The following is an 18812-nucleotide window of genomic DNA, read 5'->3' as shown; positions in this document are numbered from 1 at the left end:
TTTTATGCAGCACCCCAACTCACATTTCCCCTTAAGCAAGCATAAGTTGGTTTTCTACATTTGAGACCCTGTTCTGTTTTGTAATTCAGTTCCTGTGTAGCCAAGTTTACATTCCGTGTAGTAGTGATATCTGATGATGTTTCTTTTTCTGTGTGACTTATTTCACTTAAAATCATCGTACCTGAATCCACTCATTATGCTGCTACAGTCCTGATGACATAGATTTCATTGCTGAGTGATATTGCATTGTACGTAAGTACCACAACTTCTTTATCCATTTTTCGCTTTCTGCGATATTAAACTTGTACCGTAAACGAGGTTCTTGTAAACAGAGCCGTCCCAAACTTTGGGGTGGCTGTGTCTTTTTGATTTTAATTTCCCTAAGCTATAGGACCATAAGTGGAAGTGCCCTAGGCTCTGTTGCTTTGTTTTTTAGATGTTTCAGGAAACACCATACACTTCTCCAGAGTGGCTGTTGGCAATTTACATCCCGCCCATCAGCATAACAAGGCTCCCAGTTCTCCATGGCTTGTCCTGCCTTTCTGGATTTTACACTTTTTTCAGATGGCCCTTTTGACCGGGGGGCAGTGAGACTTCATTGTAGTGCAGATTTCCTTTGCAAGCTTGCTTGGTTCGCCAAAAAGTGCGTATGCGTTTTCTCCTGAATATATTCAGGAAAAAACGCATACGCCCTTTTTGGCCAAGTGCATCATTGTGGACGTTCTGCCTCTTTTCCTGTGGTTTACATGCAAATCCAGTCTACCTCCTGAAATCGGTTTCCTGCAATTCTGCCCCGCTTTCAAGTCCTCTTGGCAGCCTTACTTCAATATATTTTTGGACGATAGCTGTCATTTTTAACTCTGCAGGTTTGTGAATGACAGTGCCCCTGAGCTCCTTTCTTCAACTCGCTTTCTTGTGAGCTGGCCGAAACACCGCAGGATTGCTTCAGGCTCCAGTGTGGTTCCGGCATGGCACGCTGAGCCTTTGGTTAATTCCTCTTCCTGGTGGGAAATGAGAGTTAAATTTGCCCGTCCAGACACCTCCAGCTAGTCTCTTATTGGTTCTCCCTATTCCTGTTCATTTTCCGCAGAAATTGCAAACTGGGCCAAACAGGAGGTTAAAGGCACTGACTCCCCAAGTGGGGAGAGTGTTAGTAAAGCGTCTGGAATGTTGCATCCGATTACCAGGGGACGAAAACTGAGACACCTTTGAACACGTTTCCCAATCACATGGTGTATCATACTCTGGGTTCCACATGCATGTTTTAGCTGAAGGAAGAATCCCTTAAACCTGGAGAGTTGAGACCCCTGGAATGGGTACCATGCAATATGACTTCAAAGGGTCTGCATTTGCTCACTGATCCTCACCAATCCTATCACTGCTGCGTTTATGCCGCTGTACACACTCTTGATTCTCTTTCGGAGACATATAAATCCATAGGTTTTAAGATTCTTACTAGTCAGGTATATTCGTAGGCGTTTAATATGGGGTGTTGAGTCCACTTCATTGAGCAAGGAGTAGCTCTTGTCTATTACATATTTGGCTTATGGAACGGTATCTGTGCTTATTTCAATCTCTGGTTTTATGCAGCACCCCAACTCACATTTCCCCTTAAGAAAGCATAAGTTGGTTTTCTACATTTGAGACCCTGTTCTGTTTTGTAATTCAGTTCCTGTGTAGCCAAGTTTACATTCCGTGTAGTAGTGATATCTTATGATGTTTCTTTTTCTGTGTGACTTATTTCACTTAGAATCATCGTACCTGAATCCACTCATTATGCTGCTATGGGCCTGATGACATAGATTTCATTGCTGAGTGATATTGCATTGTACGTAAGTACCACAACTTCTTTATCCATTTTTCGCTTTCTGCAATATTAAAATTGTACCGTAAACGAGGTTCTTGTAAACAGAGCGGTACCAAATTTGGGTTGGCTGTGTCTTTTTGATTTTAATTTCCCTAAACTATAGGACCATAAGTGGAAGTGCCCTAGGCTCTGTTACTTTGTTTTTTAGATGTTTCAGGAAACACCATACACTTCTCCAGAGTGGCTGTTGGCAATTTACATCCCGCCCATCAGCATAACAAGGCTCCCAGTTCTCCATGGCCTGTCCTGCCTTTCTGGATTTTACACTTTTTTCAGATGGCCCTTTTGACCGGGGGGCATTGAGACTTCATTTTAGTGCAGATTTCCTTTGCAAGGTTGCTTGGTTGGCCAAAAAGGGCGTATGCGTTTTTTCCTGAATATATTCAGGAAAAAACGCATACGCCCTTTTTGGCCAAGTGCATCATTGTGGACGTTCTGCCTCTTTTCCTTTTCTTTACATGCAATTCCAGTCTACCTCCTGAAATCGGTTTCCTGCAATTCTGCCCAGCGTTCAAGTCCTCTTGGCAGCCTTACTTCAATATATTTTTGGACGATAGCTGTCATTTATAACTCTGCAGGTTTGTGAATGACAGTGCCCCTGAGCTCCTTTCTTCAACTCGCTTTCTTGTGAGCTGGCCGCAACACCGTAGGATTGCTTCAGGCCCTAGTGTGGTTCCGGCACGGCACGCTGAGCCTTTGGTTAATTCCTCTTCCTGGTGGGTAATGAGAGTTAAATTTGCCCGTCCAGACACCTCCAGCTAGTCTCTCTTGGTTCTCCCTATTCCTGTTCATTTTCCGCAGAAATTGCAAACTGGGACAAACAGGAGGTTAAAGGCACTGACTCTCCAAGTGGGGAGAGTGTTAGTAAAGCGTCTGGAATGTTGCACCCGAGTACCAGGACACGAAAACTGAGACACATTTGAACACGTTTCCTGATCACACGGTGGATCATACTCTGGGTTCCACATGCATGTTTTAGCTGAAGGAAGAATCCCTTAAACCTGGAGAGTTGAGACCCATGGAATGGGTACCATGCAATATGACTTCAAAGGGTCTGCATTTGCTCACCGAACCTCACCAATCCTATCACTGCTGCATTTATGCTGCTGTACACACGCTTGATTCTCTTTTGGAGCATATAAATCCATAGGTTTTAAGATTCTTACTAGTCAGGTATATTCTTAGGCGTTTAATATGTGGTGTTGAGTCCACTTCGTAAAGCAAGGAGTAGCTCTTGTCTATGACATATTTGGCTTATGGAACGGTATCTGTGCTAATTTCAATCTCTGGTTTTATGCAGCCCCCCAACTCACGTTTCCCCTTAAGCAAGCATAAGTTGGTTTTCTACATTTGAGACCCTGTTCTGTTTTGTAATTCAGTTCCTGTGTAGCCAAGTTTACATTCCGTGTAGTAGTGATATCTTATGATGTTTCTTTTTCTGTGTGACTTATTTCACTTAGAATCATCGTACCTGAATCCACTCATTATGCTGCTACGGGCCTGATGACATAGACTTCATTGCTGAGTGATATTGCATTGTACGTAAGTACCACAATTTCTTTATCCATTTTTCGCTTTCTGTGATATTGAACTTGTACCGTAAACGAGGTTCTTGTAAACAGAGCCGTCCCAAACTTTGGGGTGGCTGTGTCTTTTTGATTTTAATTTCCCTAAGCTATAGGACCATAAGTGGAAGTGCCCTAGGCTCTGTTGCTTTGTTTTGTAGATGTTTCAGGAAACACCATACACTTCTCCAGAGTGGCTGTTGGCAATTTACATCCCGCCCATCAGCATAACAAGGCTCCCAGTTCTCCATGGCCTGTCCTGCCTTTCTGGATTTTACACTTTTTTCAGATGACCCTTTTAACCGGGGGGCAGTGAGACTTCATTGTAGTGCAGATTTCCTTTGCAAGCTTGCTTGCTTGGCCAAAAAGTGCGTAGGCTTTTTTTCTTGAGGAAAAAACGCATATGCCCTTTTTGGCCAAGTGCATCATTGTGGACGTTCTGCCTCTTTTCCTATGCTTTACATGCAATTCCAGTCTACCTCCTGAAATCGGTTTCCTGCAATTCTGCCCCGCTTTCAAGTCCTCTTGGCAGCCTTACTTCAATATATTTTTGGACGATATCTGTCATTTATAACTCTGCGGTTTTGTGAATTACAGTGCCCCTGAGCTCCTTTCTTCAACTTGCTTTCTTGTGAGCTGGCCGCAACACCGCAGCATCGCTTCAGGCCCTAGTGTTGTTCCGGCATGGCACGCTGAGCCTTTGGTTAATTCCTCTTCCTGGTGGGAAATGAGAGTTAAATTTGCCCGTCCAGACACCTCCAGCTAGTCTCTCATTGGTTCTCCCTATTCCTGTTCATTTTCCGCAGAAATTGCAAACTGGGCCAAACAGGAGGTTAAAGTCACTGACTCTCCAAGTGGGGAGAGTGTTAGTAAAGCGTCTGGAATGTTGCACCCGAGTACCAGTGGACGAAAACTGACACATTTGAACACGTTTCCCGATCACACGGTGGATCATACTCTGCGTTCCACATGCATGTTTTAGCTGAAGGAAGAATCCGTTAAACCTGGAGAGTTGAGACCCATGGAATGGGTACCATGCAATATGACTTCAAAGGGTCTGCATTTGCTCACCGAACCTCATCAATCCTATCACTGCTGCATTTATGCCGCTATACACACGCTTGATTCTCTTTCGGAGATATATAAATCCATAGGTTTTAAGATTCTTACTAGTCAGGTATATTCTTAGGCGTTTAATATGGGGTGTTGAGTCCACTTCGTTGAGCAAGGTGTAGCTCTTTTCTATTACATATTTGGCTTCTGGAACGATATCTGTGCTAATTTCAATGTCTGGTTTTATGCAGCACCCCAACTCACCTTTCCCCTTAAGGAAGAATAAGTTGGTTTTCTACATTTGAGACCCTGTTCTGTTTTGTAATTCAGTTCCTGTGTAGCCAAGTTTACATTCCATGTAGTAGTGATATCTTATGATGTTTCTTTTTCTCTGTGACTTATTTCACTTAGAATCATCGTACCTGAATCCACTCATTATGCTGCTACGGGTCTCGTGACATAGATTTCATTGCTGAGTGATATTGCATTGTACGTAAGTACCACAACTTCTTTATCCATTTTTCGCTTTCTGCGATATTGAACTTGTACCGTAAACGAGGTTCTTGTAAACAGAGCCATCCCAAACTTTGGGGTGGCTGTGTCTTTTTGATTTTAATTTCCCTAAGCTATAGGACCATAAGTGGAAGTGCCCTAGGCTCTGTTGCTTTGTTTTTTAGATGTTTCAGGAAACACCATACACTTCTCCAGAGTGGCTGTTGGCAATTTACATCCCGCCCATCAGCATAACAAGGCTCCCAGTTCTCCATGGCCTGTCCTGCTTTGCTGGATTTTATACTTTTTTCAGATGGCCCTTTTGCCCGCAGGGTAGTGAGACTTCATTGTAGTGCAGATTCCCTTTGCAAGCTTGCTTGGTTGGCCAAAAAGGGCGTATGCGTTTTTTCCTGAATATATTCAGGAAAAAACGCATACGCCCTTTTTGGCCAAGTGCATCATTGTGGACGTTCTGCCTCTTTTCCTATGCTTTACATGCAATTCCAGTCTACCTCCTGAAATCGGTTTCCTGCAATTCTGCCCCGCTTTCAAGTCCTCTTGGCAACCTTACTTCAATATATTTTTGGACGATAGCTGTCATTTATAACTCTGCAGTTTGTGAATTACAGTGCCCCTGAGCTCCTTTCTTCAACTCGCTTTCTTGTGAGCTGGCCGCAACACCGCAGGATTGCTTCAGGCCCTAGTGTGGTTCCGGCACGGCACGCTTAGCCTTTGGTTAATTCCTCTTCCTGGTGGGAAACGAGAGTTAACTTTGCGTGTCCAGACACCTCCAGCTAGTTTCTCATTGGTTCTCCCTATTCCTGTTCATTTTCCGTAGAAATTGCAAACTGGGCCAAACAGGAGGTTAAAGGCACTGACTCTCCAAGTGGGGAGAGTGTTAGTAAAGCGTCTGGAATGTTGCACCCGAGAACCGGAGGACGACAACTGAGACACATTTGAACACGTTTCCGATCACACAGTGGATCATACTCTGGGTTCCACATGCATGTTTTAGCTGAAGGAAGAATCCCTTAAACCTGGAGAGTTGAGATCCATGGAATGGGTACCATGCAATATGACTTCAAAGGGTTTGCATTTGCTCACCGAACCTCACCAATCCTATCACTGCTGCGTTTATGCCGCTGTACACACGCTTGATTCTCTTTCGGAGACATATAAATCCATAGGTTTTAAGATTCTTACTAGTCAGGTATATTCTTAGGCGTTTAATATGTGGTGTTGAGTCCACTTCGTTGAGCAAGGAGTAGCTCTTGTCTATTACATATTTGGCTTATGGAATGGTATCTGTGCTAATTTCAATCTCTGGTTTTATGTAGCACCCCAACTCACCTTTCCCCTTAAGCAAGCATAACTTGGTTTTCTACATTTGTGAGCCTGTTCTGTTTTGTAATTCAGTTCCTGTGTAGCCAAGTTTACATTCCGTGTAGTAGTGATATCTTATGATGTTTCTTTTTCTGTGTGACTTATTTCACTTAGAATCATCGTACCTGAATCCACTCATTATGCTGCTACGGGCAGATGACATAGATTTCATTGCTGAGTGGTATTGCATTGTACGTAAGTACCACAACTTCTTTATCCATTTTTCACTTTCTGCGATATTGATCTTGTACCGTAAACGAGGTTCTTGTAAACAGAGCCGTCCCAAACTTTGGGGAGGCTGTGTCTTTTTGATTTTAATTTCAATAAGCTATAGGACCATAAGTGGAAGTGCCCTAGGCTCTGTTGCTTTGTTTTGTAGATGTTTCAGGAAACACCATACACTTCTCCAGAGTGGCTGTTGGCAATTTACATCCCGCCCATGAGCATAACAAGGCTCCCAGTTCTCCATGGCCTGTCCTGCCTTTCTGGATTTTACACTTTTTTCAGATGGCCCATTTGACCGGGGCGCAGTGAGACCTTATTGTAGTGCAGATTTCATTTTCAAGCTTGATTGGTTGGCCAAAAAGGGCATATGAATGTTTTCCTGTATATATTCAGGAAAAAACGCGTATGCCCTTTTTGGCCAAGTCCATCATTGTGGATGTTCTGCCTCTTTTCCTATGCTTTACATGCAATTCCAGTCTACCTCCTGAAATCGGTTTCCTGCAATTCTGCCCAGCGTTCAAGTCCTCTTGGCAGCCTTACTTCAATATATTTTTGGACGATAGCTGTCATTTATAACTCTGCAGGTTTGTGAATGACAGTGCCCCTTAGCTCCTTTCTTCAACTCGCTTTCTTGTGAGCTGGCCGCAACACCGCAGCATTGCTTCAGGCCCTAGTGTGGTTCCGGCATGACATGCTGAGCCTTTGGTTAATTCCTCTTCCTGGTGGGAAATGAGAGTTAAATTTGCCCGTCCAGACACCTCCAGCTAGTCTCTCATTGGTTCTCCCTATTCCTGTTCATTTTCTGCAGAAATTGCAAACTGGGCCAAACAAGAGGTTAAAGGCACTGACTCTCCAAGTGGGGAGAGTGTTAGTAAAGCGTCTGGAATGTTGCACCCGAGTACCAGGGGATGAAAACTGACACAATTAAACACGTTTCCCGATCACACGGTGGATCATACTCTGGGTTCCACATGCATGTTTTAGCTGAAGGAAGAATCCCTTAAACCTGGAGAGTTGAGACCCATGGAATGGGTACCATGCAATATGACTTCAAAGGGTCTGCATTTGCTCACCGAACCTCACCAATCCTATCACTGCTGCGTTTATGACACTGTACACACGCTTGATTCTCTTTCGGAGACATATAAATCCATAGGTTTTAAGATTCTTTCTAGTCAGGTATATTCTTACGCGTTTAATATGGGGTGTAGAGTCCACTTCGTTGAGCAAGGAGTAGCTCTTGTCTATTAAATATTTGTCTTATGGAACGGTATCTGTTCTAATTTCAATCTCTGGTTTTATGCAGCACCCCAACTCACCTTTCGCCTTAAGCAAGCATAAGTTGGTTTTCTACATTTGAGACCCTGTTCTGTTTTGTAATTCAGTTCCTGTGTAGCCAAGTTTACATTCCTTGTAGTAGTGATATCTTATGATGTTTGTTTTTCTGTGTGACTTATTTCACTTAGAATCATCGTACCTGAATCCACTCATTATGCTGCTACGGGCCTGATGACATAGATTTCATTGCTGAGTGATATTGCATTGTACGTAAGTACCACAACTTCTTTATCCATTTTTCGCTTTCTGTGATATTGAACTTGGACCATAAATGAGGTTCTTGTAAACAGAGCTGTCCCTAACTTTGGGGTGGCTGAGTCTTTTTGATTTTAATTTCCCTAAGCTATAGGACCATAAGTGGAAGTGCCCTAGGCTCTGTTGCTTTGTTTTTTAGATGTTTCAGGAAACACCATACACTTCTCCAGAGTGGCTGTTGGCAATTTACATCCCGCCCATCAGCATAACAAGGCTCCCAGTTCTCCATGGCCTGTCCTGCCTTTCTGGATTTTACACTTTTTTCAGATGGCCCTTTTGACCGGGGAGCAGTGAGACTTCATTGTAGTGCAGATTTCCTTTGCAAGCTTGCTTGGTTGGCCAAAAAGGGCGTATGTGTTTTTTCCTGAATATATTCAGGAAAAAACGCATACTCCCTTTTTGGCCAAGTGCATCATTGTGGACGTTCTGCCTCTTTTCCTATGCTTTACATGCAATTCCAGTCTACCTCCTGAAATCGGTTTCCTGCAGTTCTGCCCGCTTTCAAGTCCTCTTGGCAGCCTTACTTCAATATATTTTTGGACGATAGCTATCATTTATAACTCTGCAGGTATGTGAATGACAGTGTCCCTGAGCTCCTTTCTTCAACTCGCTTTCTTGTGAGCTGGCCGCAACACCGCAGGATTGCTTCAGGCCCTAGTGTGGTTCCAGCATGGCACGCTGAGCCTTTGTTTAATTCCTCTTCCTGGTGGGAAATGAGAGTTAAATTTGCCCGTCCAGACACCTCCAGCTAGTCTCTCATTGGTTCTCCCTATTCCTGTACATTTTCCGCAGAATTTGCAAACTGGGCCAAACAGGAGGTTAAAGGCACTGACTCTCCAAGTGGGGAGAGTGTTAGTAAAGCGTCTGGAATGTTGCACCCGAGTACCAGGGGACGAAAACTGAGACACATTTGAACACGTTTCCCGATCACACGGTGGATCATACTCTGGGTTCCACATGCATGTTTTAGCTGAAGGAAGAATCCCTTAAACCTGGAGAGTTGAGACCCCTGCAATGGGTACCATGCAATATGACTTCAAAGGGTTTGCATTTGCTCACCGAACCTCACCAATCCTATCACTGCTGCGTTTATGCCGCTGTACACACGCTTGATTCTCTTTCGGAGACATATAAATCCATAGGTTTTAAGATTCTTCCTAGTCAGGTATATTCTTAGGCGTTTATTATGGGGTGTAGAGTCCACTTCGTTGAGCAAGGAGTAGCTCTTGTCTATTACATATTTGGCTTATGGAACGGTATCTGTGCTAATTTCAATCTCTGGTTTTATGCAGCACCCCAACTCACCTTTTGCCTTAAGCAAGCATAAGTTGGTTTTCTACATTTGAGACCCTGTTCTGTTTTGTAATTCAGTTCCTGTGTAGCCAAGTTTACATTCCGTGTAGTAGTGATATCTTATGATGTTTCTTTTTCTGTGTGACTTATTTCACTTCGAATCATCGTACCTGAATCCACTCATTATGCTGCTACGGGCCTGATGACATAGATTTCATTGCTGAGTGATATTGCATTGTACGTAAGTACCACAAGTTCTTTATCCATTTTTCGCTTTCTGCGATATTGAATTTGTACCGTAAACGAGGTTCTTGTAAACAGAGCCGTCCCAAACTTTGGGGTGGCTGTGTGTTTTATTTTTTAATTTCCCTAAGCTATAGGACCATAAGTGGAAGTGCCCTAGGCTCTGTTGCCTTGTTTTTTAGATGTTTCAGGAAACACCATACACTTCTCCAGAGTGGCTGTTGGCAATTTACATCCCGCCCATCAGCATAACAAGGCTCCTAGTTCTCCATGGCCTGTCCTGCCTTTCTGGATTTTACACTTTTTTCAGATGGCCCTTTTGACCGGGGGCAGTGACACTCCATTGTAGTGCAGATTTCCTTTGCAAGCTTGCTTGCTTGGCCAAAAAGGGCGTATGCGTTTTTTCCTGAATATATTCAGGAAAAAACGCATATGCCCTTTTTGGCCAAGTGCATCATTGTGGACGTTCTGCCTCTTTTCCTATGCTTTACATGCCATTCCAGTCTACCTCCTGAAATCGGTTTCCTGCAATTCTGCCCCGCTTTCAAGTTCCTCTTGGCAGCCTTACTTCAATATATTTTTGGACGATAGCTGTCATTTTTAACTCTGCAGGTTTGTGAATGACAGTGCCCCTGAGCTCCTTTCTTCAACTCGCTTTCTTGTGAGCTGGCCGCAACACCGCAGCATTGCTTCAGGCCCTAGTGTGGTTCCGGCATGACACACTGAGTCTTTGGTTAATTCCTCTTCCTGGTGGGAAATGAGAGTTAAATTTGCCCGTCCAGACACCTCCAGCTAGTCTCTCATTGGTTCTCCCTATTCCTGTTCATTTTCCATAGAAATTGCAAAACTGGGCCAAACAGGAGTTTAAAGGCACTGACTATCCACGTGGGGAGAGTGTTAGTAAAGCGTCTGGAATGTTGCATTCGAGTACCAGGGGACGAAAACTGAGACACCTTTGAACACGTTTCCCGATCACATGGTGTATCATACTCTGGGTTCCACATGCATGTTTTAGCTGAAGGAAGAATCCCTTAAACCTGGAGAGTTGAGACCCATGCAATGGGTACAATGAAATATGACTTCAAAGGGTCTGCATTTGCTCACCGATCCTCACCAATCCTATCACTGCTGCGTTTATGCCGCTGTACACACTCTTGATTCTCTTTCGGAGACATATAAATCCATAGGTTTTAAGATTCTTACTAGTCAGGTATATTCGTAGGCGTTTAATATGGGGTGTTGAGTCCACTTCATTGAGCAAGGAGTAGCTCTTGTCTATTATATATTTTGCTTATGGAACGGTATCTGTGCTTATTTCAATCTCTGGTTTTATGCAGCACCCCAACTCACATTTCCCCTTAAGAAAGCATAAGTTGGTTTTCTACATTTGAGACCCTGTTCTGTTTTGTAATTCAGTTCCTGTGTAGCCAAGTTTACATTCCGTGTAGTAGTGATATCTTATGATGTTTCTTTTTCTGTGTGACTTATTTCACTTAGAATCATCGTACCTGAATCCACTCATTATGCTGCTATGGGCCTGATGACATAGATTTCATTGCTGAGTGATATTGCATTGTAAGTAAGTACCACAACTTCTTTATCCATTTTTCGCTTTCTGCAATATTAAACTTGTACCGTAAATGAGGTTCTTGTAAACAGAGCCGTCCCAAAATTGGGTTGGCTGTGTCTTTTTGATTTTAATTTCCCTAAAGTATAGGACCATAAGTGGAAGTGCCCTAGGCTCTGTTACTTTGTTTTTTAGATGTTTCAGGAAACACCATACACTTCTCCAGAGTGGCTGTTGGCAATTTACATCCCGCCCATCAGCATAACAAGGCTCCCATTTCTCCATGGCCTGTCCTGCCTTTCTGGATTTTACACTTTTTTCAGATGGCCCTTTTGACCGGGGGGCATTGAGACTTCATTGTAGTGCAGATTTCCTTTGCAAGCTTGCTTGGTTGGCCAAAAAGGACGTATGCGTTTTTTCCTGAATATATTCAGGAAAAAACGCATACGCCCTTTTTGGCCAAGTGCATCATTGTGGACGTTCTGCCTCTTTTCCTTTGCTTTACATGCAATTCCAGTCTACCTCCTGAAATCGGTTTCCTGCAATTCTGCCCAGCGTTCAAGTCCTCTTGGCAGCCTTACTTCAATATATTTTTGGACGATAGCTGTCATTTATAACTCTGCAGGTTTGTGAATGACAGTGCCCCTGAGCTCCTTTCTTCAACTCGCTTTCTTGTGAGCTGGCCGCAAAACCGCAGCATTGCTTCAGGCCCTAGTGTGGTTCCGGCATGACATGCTGAGCCTTTGGTTAATTCCTCTTCCTGGTGGGAAATGAGAGTTAAATTTGCCCGTCCAGACACCTCCAGCTAGTCTCTCATTGGTTCTCCCTATTCCTGTTCATTTTCCGCAGAAATTGCAAACTGGGCCAAACAAGAGGTTAAAGGCACTGACTCTCCAAGTGGGGAGAGTGTTAGTAAAGCGTCTGGAATGTTGCACCCAAGTACCAGGGGATGAAAACTGACACAATTAAACACGTTTCCCGATCACACGGTGGATCATACTCTGGGTTCCACATGCATGTTTTAGCTGAAGGAAGAATACCTTAAACCTGGAGAGTTGACATCCATGGAATGGGTACCATGCAATATGACTTCAAAGGGTCTGCATTTGCTCACCGAACCTCACCAATCCTATCACTGCTGCGTTTATGACACTGTACACACGCTTGATTCTCTTTCGGAGACATATAAATCCATAGGTTTTAAGATTCTTTCTAGTCAGGTATATTCTTACGCGTTTAATATGGGGTGTAGAGTCCACTTTGTTGAGCAAGGAGTAGCTCTTGTCTATTAAATATTTGGCTTATGGAACGGTATCTGTTCTAATTTCAATCTCTGGTTTTATGCAGCACCCCAACTCACCTTTCGCCTTAAGCAAGCATAAGTTGGTTTTCTACATTTGAGACCCTGTTCTGTTTTGTAATTCAGTTCCTGTGTAGCCAAGTTTACATTCCTTGTAGTAGTGATATCTTATGATGTTTGTTTTTCTGTGTGACTTATTTCACTTAGAATCATCGTACCTGAATCCACTCATTATGCTGCTACGGGCCTGATGACATAGATTTCATTGCTGAGTGATATTGCATTGTACGTAAGTACCACATCTTCTTTATCCATTTTTCGCTTTCTGTGATATTGAACTTGGACCATAAATGAGGTTCTTGTAAACAGAGCTGTCCCTAACTTTATGGTGGCTGAGTCTTTTTGATTTTAATTTCCCTAAGCTATAGGACCATAAGTGGAAGTGCCCTAGGCTCTGTTGCTTTGTTTTTTAGATGTTTCAGGAAACACCATACACTTCTCCAGAGTGGCTGTTGGCAATTTACATCCCGCCCATCAGCATAACAAGGCTCCCAGTTCTCCATGGCCTGTCCTGCCTTTCTGGATTTTACACTTTTTTCAGATGACCCTTTTGACCGGGGAGCAGTGAGACTTCATTGTAGTGCAGATTTCCTTTGCAAGCTTGCTTGGTTGGCCAAAAAGGGCGTATGTGTTTTTTCCTGAATATATTCAGGAAAAAACGCATACGCCCTTTTTGGCCAAGTGCATCATTGTGGACGTTCTGCCTCTTTTCCTATGCTTTACATGCAATTCCAGTCTACCTCCTGAAATCGGTTTCCTGCAGTTCTGCCCGCTTTCAAGTCCTCTTGGCAGCCTTACTTCAATATATTTTTGGACGATAGCTATCATTTATAACTCTGCAGGTATGTGAATGACAGTGTCCCTGAGCTCCTTTCTTCAACTCGCTTTCTTGTGAGCTGGCCGCAACACCGCAGGATTGCTTCAGGCCCTAGTGTGGTTCCAGCATGGCACGCTGAGCCTTTGTTTAATTCCTCTTCCTGGTGGGAAATGAGAGTTAAATTTGCCCGTCCAGACACCTCCAGCTAGTCTCTCATTGGTTCTCCCTATTCCTGTTCATTTTCCGCAGAATTTGCAAACTGGGCCAAACAGGAGGTTAAAGGCACTGACTCTCCAAGTGGGGAGAGTGTTAGTAAAGCGTCTGGAATGTTGCACCCGAGTACCAGGGGACGAAAACTGAGACACATTTGAACACGTTTCCCGATCACACGGTGGATCATACTCTGGGTTCCACATGCATGTTTTAGCTGAAGGAAGAATCCCTTAAACCTGGAGAGTTGAGACCCCTGCAATGGGTACCATGCAATATGACTTCAAAGGGTCTGCATTTGCTCACCGAACCTCACCAATCCTATCACTGCTGCGTTTATGCCGCTGTACACACGCTTGATTCTCTTTCGGAGACATATAAATCCATAGGTTTTAAGATTCTTCCTAGTCAGGTATATTCTTAGGCGTTTATTATGGGGTGTAGAGTCCACTTCGTTGAGCAAGGAGTAGCTCTTGTCTATTACATATTTGGCTTATGGAACGGTATCTGTGCTAATTTCAATCTCTGGTTTTATGCAGCACCCCAACTCACCTTTCGCCTTAAGCAAGCATAAGTTGGTTTTCTACATTTGAGACCCTGTTCTGTTTTGTAATTCAGTTCCTGTGTAGCCAAGTTTACATTCCGTGTAGTAGTGATATCTTATGATGTTTCTTTTTCTGTGTGACTTATTTCACTTCGAATCATCGTACCTGAATCCACTCATTATGCTGCTACGGGCCTGATGACATAGATTTCATTGCTGAGTGATATTGCATTGTACGTAAGTATCACAAGTTCTTTATCCATTTTTCGCTTTCTGCGATATTGAATTTGTACCGTAAACGAGGTTCTTGTAAACAGAGCCGTCCCAAACTTTGGGGTGGCTGTGTGTTTTATTTTTTAATTTCCCTAAGCTATAGGACCATAAGTGGAAGTGCCCTAGGCTCTGTTGCCTTGTTTTTTAGATGTTTCAGGAAACACCATACACTTCTCCAGAGTGGCTGTTGGCAATTTACATCCCGCCCATCAGCATAACAAGGCTCCTAGTTCTCCATGGCCTGTCCTGCCTTTCTGGATTTTACACTTTTTTCAGATGGCCCTTTTGACCGGGGGCAGTGACACTCCATTGTAGTGCAGATTTCCTTTGCAAGCTTGCTTGCTTGGCCAAAAAGGGCGTATGCGTTTTTTCCTGAATATATTCAGGAAAAAACGCATATGCCCTTTTTGGCCAAGTGCATCATTGTGGACGTTCTGCCTCTTTTCCTATGCTTTACATGCAATTCCAGTCTACCTCCTGAAATCGGTTTCCTGCAATTCTGCCCCGCTTTCAAGTTCCTCTTGGCAGCCTTACTTCAATATATTTTTGGACGATAGCTGTCATTTTTAACTCTGCAGGTTTGTGAATGACAGTGCCCCTGAGCTCCTTTCTTCAACTCGCTTTCTTGTGAGCTGGCCGCAACACCGCAGCATTGCTTCAGGCCCTAGTGTGGTTCCGGCATGACACACTGAGTCTTTGGTTAATTCCTCTTCCTGGTGGGAAATGAGAGTTAAATTTGCCCGTCCAGACACCTCCAGCTAGTCTCTCATTGGTTCTCCCTATTCCTGTTCATTTTCCATAGAAATTGCAAAACTGGGCCAAACAGGAGTTTAAAGGCACTGACTATCCACGTGGGGAGAGTGTTAGTAAAGCGTCTGGAATGTTGCATTCGAGTACCAGGGGACGAAAACTGAGACACCTTTGAACACGTTTCCCGATCACATGGTGTATCATACTCTGGGTTCCACAAGCATGTTTTAGCTGAAGGAAGAATCCCTTAAACCTGGAGAGTTGAGACCCATGCAATGGGTACAATGAAATATGACTTCAAAGGGTCTGCATTTGCTCACCGATCCTCACCAATCCTATCACTGCTGCGTTTATGCCGCTGTACACACTCTTGATTCTCTTTCGGAGACATATAAATCCATAGGTTTTAAGATTCTTACTAGTCAGGTATATTCGTAGGCGTTTAATATGGGGTGTTGAGTCCACTTCATTGAGCAAGGAGTAGCTCTTGTCTATTATATATTTTGCTTATGGAACGGTATCTGTGCTTATTTCAATCTCTGGTTTTATGCAGCACCCCAACTCACATTTCCCCTTAAGAAAGCATAAGTTGGTTTTCTACATTTGAGACCCTGTTCTGTTTTGTAATTCAGTTCCTGTGTAGCCAAGTTTACATTCCGTGTAGTAGTGATATCTTATGATGTTTCTTTTTCTGTGTGACTTATTTCACTTAGAATCATCGTACCTGAATCCACTCATTATGCTGCTACGGGCCTGATGACATAGATTTCATTGCTGAGTGATATTGCATTGTACGTAAGTACCACAACTTCTTTATCCATTTTTCGCTTTCTGTGATATTGAACTTGGACCATAAATGAGGTTCTTGTAAACAGAGCTGTCCCTAACTTTGGGGTGGCTGAGTCTTTTTGATTTTAATTTCCCTAAGCTATAGGACCATAAGTGGAAGTGCCCTAGGCTCTGTTGCTTTGTTTTTTAGATGTTTCAGGAAACACCATACACTTCTCCAGAGTGGCTGTTGGCAATTTACATCCCGCCCATCAGCATAACAAGGCTCCCAGTTCTCCATGGCCTGTCCTGCCTTTCTGGATTTTACACTTTTTTCAGATGGCTCTTTTGACCGGGGAGCAGTGAGACTTCATTGTACTGCAGATTTCCTTTGCAAGCTTGCTTGGTTGGCCAAAAAGTGCGTATGCGTTTTTTCCTGAATATATTCAGGAAAAAACGCATACGCCCTTTTTGGCCAAGTGCATCATTGTGGACGTTCTGCCTCTTTTCCTATGCTTTACATGCAATTCCAGTCTACATCCTGAAATCGGTTTCCTGCAATTCTGCCCCGCTTTCAAGTCCTCTTGGCAGCCTTACTTCAATATATTTTTGGACGATAGCTATCATTTATAACTCTGCAGGTTTGTGAATGACAGTGCCCCTTAGCTCCTTTCTTCAACTCGCTTTCTTGTGAGCTGGCCGCAACACCTCAGGATTGCTTCAGGCCCTAGTGTGGTTCCGGCATGGCACGCTGAGCCTTTGGTTAATTCCTCTTCCTGTTCGGAAATGAGAGTTAAATTTGCCCATCCAGACACCTCCAGCTAGTCTCTCATTGGTTCTCCCTATTCCTGTTCATTTTCCGCAGAAATTGCAAACTGGGCCAAACAGGAGGTTAAAGGCACTGACTCTCCAAGTGGGGAGAGTGTTAGTAAAGCGTCTGGAATGTTGCACCCGAGTACCAGGGGATGAAAACTGACACAATTAAACACGTTTCCCGATCACACGGTGGATCATACTCTGGGTTCCACATGCATGTTTTATCTGAAGGAAGAATCCCTTAAACCTGGAGAGTTGAGACCCCTGGAATGGGTACCATGCAATATGACTTCAAAGGGTTTGCATTTGCTCACCGAACCTCACCAATCCTATCACTGCTGCATTTATGCCACTGTACACACGCTTGATTCTCTTTCTGAGACATATAAATCCATAGGTTTTAAGATTCTTACTAGTCAGGTATATTCTTAGGCGTTTAATATGGGGTGTAGAATCCACTTCGTTGAGCAAGGAGTAGCTCCTGTCTATTACATATTTGGCTTATGGAACCGTATCTGTGCTAATTTCAATCTTTGGTTTTATGCAGCACCCCAACTCACCTTTCCTCTTAAGCAAGCATAAGTCGGTTTTCTACATTTGAGACCCTGTTCTGTTGTGTATTTCAGTTCCTGTGTAGCCAAGTTTACATTCCATGTGGTAGAGATATCTTATGATGTTTCTTTCTCTGTGTGACTTATTTCACTTACAAACATCGTACCTGAATCCACTCATTATGCTGCTACGGGCCTGATGACATAGATTTCATTGCTGAGTGATATTGCATTGTACGTAAGTACCACAACTTCTTTATCCATTTTGCGCTTTCTGTGATATTGAACTTGTACCGTAAACGAGGTTCTTGTAAACAGAGCTGTCCCAAAGATTGGGGTGGTTGTGTCTTTTTGATTTTAATTTCCCTAAGCTATAGGACCATAAGTGGAAGTGCCCTAGGCTCTGTTGCTTTGTTTTTTAGATGTTTCAGGAAACACCATACACTTCTCCAGAGTGGCTGTTGGCAATTTACATCCCGCCCATCAGCATAACAAGGCTCCCAGTTCTCCATGGCCTGTCCTGCCTTTGTGGATTTTACACTTTTTTCAGATGGCCCTTTTGACCGCGGGGCAGTGAGACTTCATTGTAGTGCAGATTTCCTTTGCAAGCTTGCTTGGTTGGCCAAAAAGGGCGTATGCGTTTATTCCTGAATATATTCAGGAAAAAACGCATACGCCCTTTTTGGCCAAGTGCATCATTGTGGACGTTCTGCCTCTTTTCCTATGCTTTACATGCAATTCCAGTCTACCTCCTGAAATTGGTTTCCTGCAATTCTGCCCCGCTTTCAAGTCCTCTTGGCAGCCTTACTTCAATATATTTTTGGACGATAGCTGTCATTTATAACTCTGCAGGTATGTGAATGACAGTGCCCCTGAGCTCCTTTCTTCAACTCGCTTTCTTGTGAGCTGGCCGCAACACCGCAGCATTGCTTCAGGCCCTAGTGTGGTTCCGGCATGGCACACTGAGCCTTTGGTTAATTCCTCTTCCTGGTGGGAAATGAGAGTTAAATTTGCCCGTCCAGACACCTCCACCTAGTCTCTCATTGGTTCTCCCTATTCCTGTTCATTTTCCGCAGAAATTGCAAACTGGGCCAAACAGGAGGTTAAAGGCACTGACTCTCCAAGTGGGGAGAGTGTTAGTAAAGCGTCTGGAATGTTGCACCCGAGTACCAGGGGACGAAAACTGACACAATTGAACACGTTTCCCGAGCACACGGTGGATCATACTCTGGGTTCCACATGCATGTTTTAGCTGAAGGAAGAATCCCTTAAACCTGGAGAGTTGAGACCCATGGAATGGGTACCATGCAATATGACTTCAAAGGGTCTGCATTTGTCCACCAAACCTCACCAATCCTATCACTGCTGCGTTTATGCCACTGTACACACGCTTGATTCTCTTTCGGAGACATATAAATCCATAGGTTTTAAGATTCTTCCTA

The 18812-nt window shown here is 43.6% G+C and overlaps 1 long non-coding RNA gene across 1 annotated transcript in view; it reads left to right on the top strand.

The window, feature by feature from the left end:
- LOC137223195 (uncharacterized) overlaps nucleotides 1–6579 on the top strand; it is a 255649-nt gene extending 249070 nt beyond the window's left edge. The window contains exon 3 of the long non-coding RNA XR_010942751.1: nucleotides 6475–6579. This is a non-coding gene — a long non-coding RNA (uncharacterized lncRNA). The remainder of the gene's footprint in view (nucleotides 1–6474) is intronic.
- The last annotated feature ends 12233 nt before the right edge of the window (nucleotides 6580–18812 follow it).

The sequence above is a fragment of the Pseudorca crassidens genome, chromosome 4, assembly GCF_039906515.1.
Source record: "Pseudorca crassidens isolate mPseCra1 chromosome 4, mPseCra1.hap1, whole genome shotgun sequence".
Classification (NCBI taxonomy): Eukaryota; Metazoa; Chordata; class Mammalia; order Artiodactyla; family Delphinidae; genus Pseudorca; species Pseudorca crassidens.
Note: the sequence above shows the minus strand (reverse complement) of the source record. Positions and strands in the feature narration are given on the sequence as shown.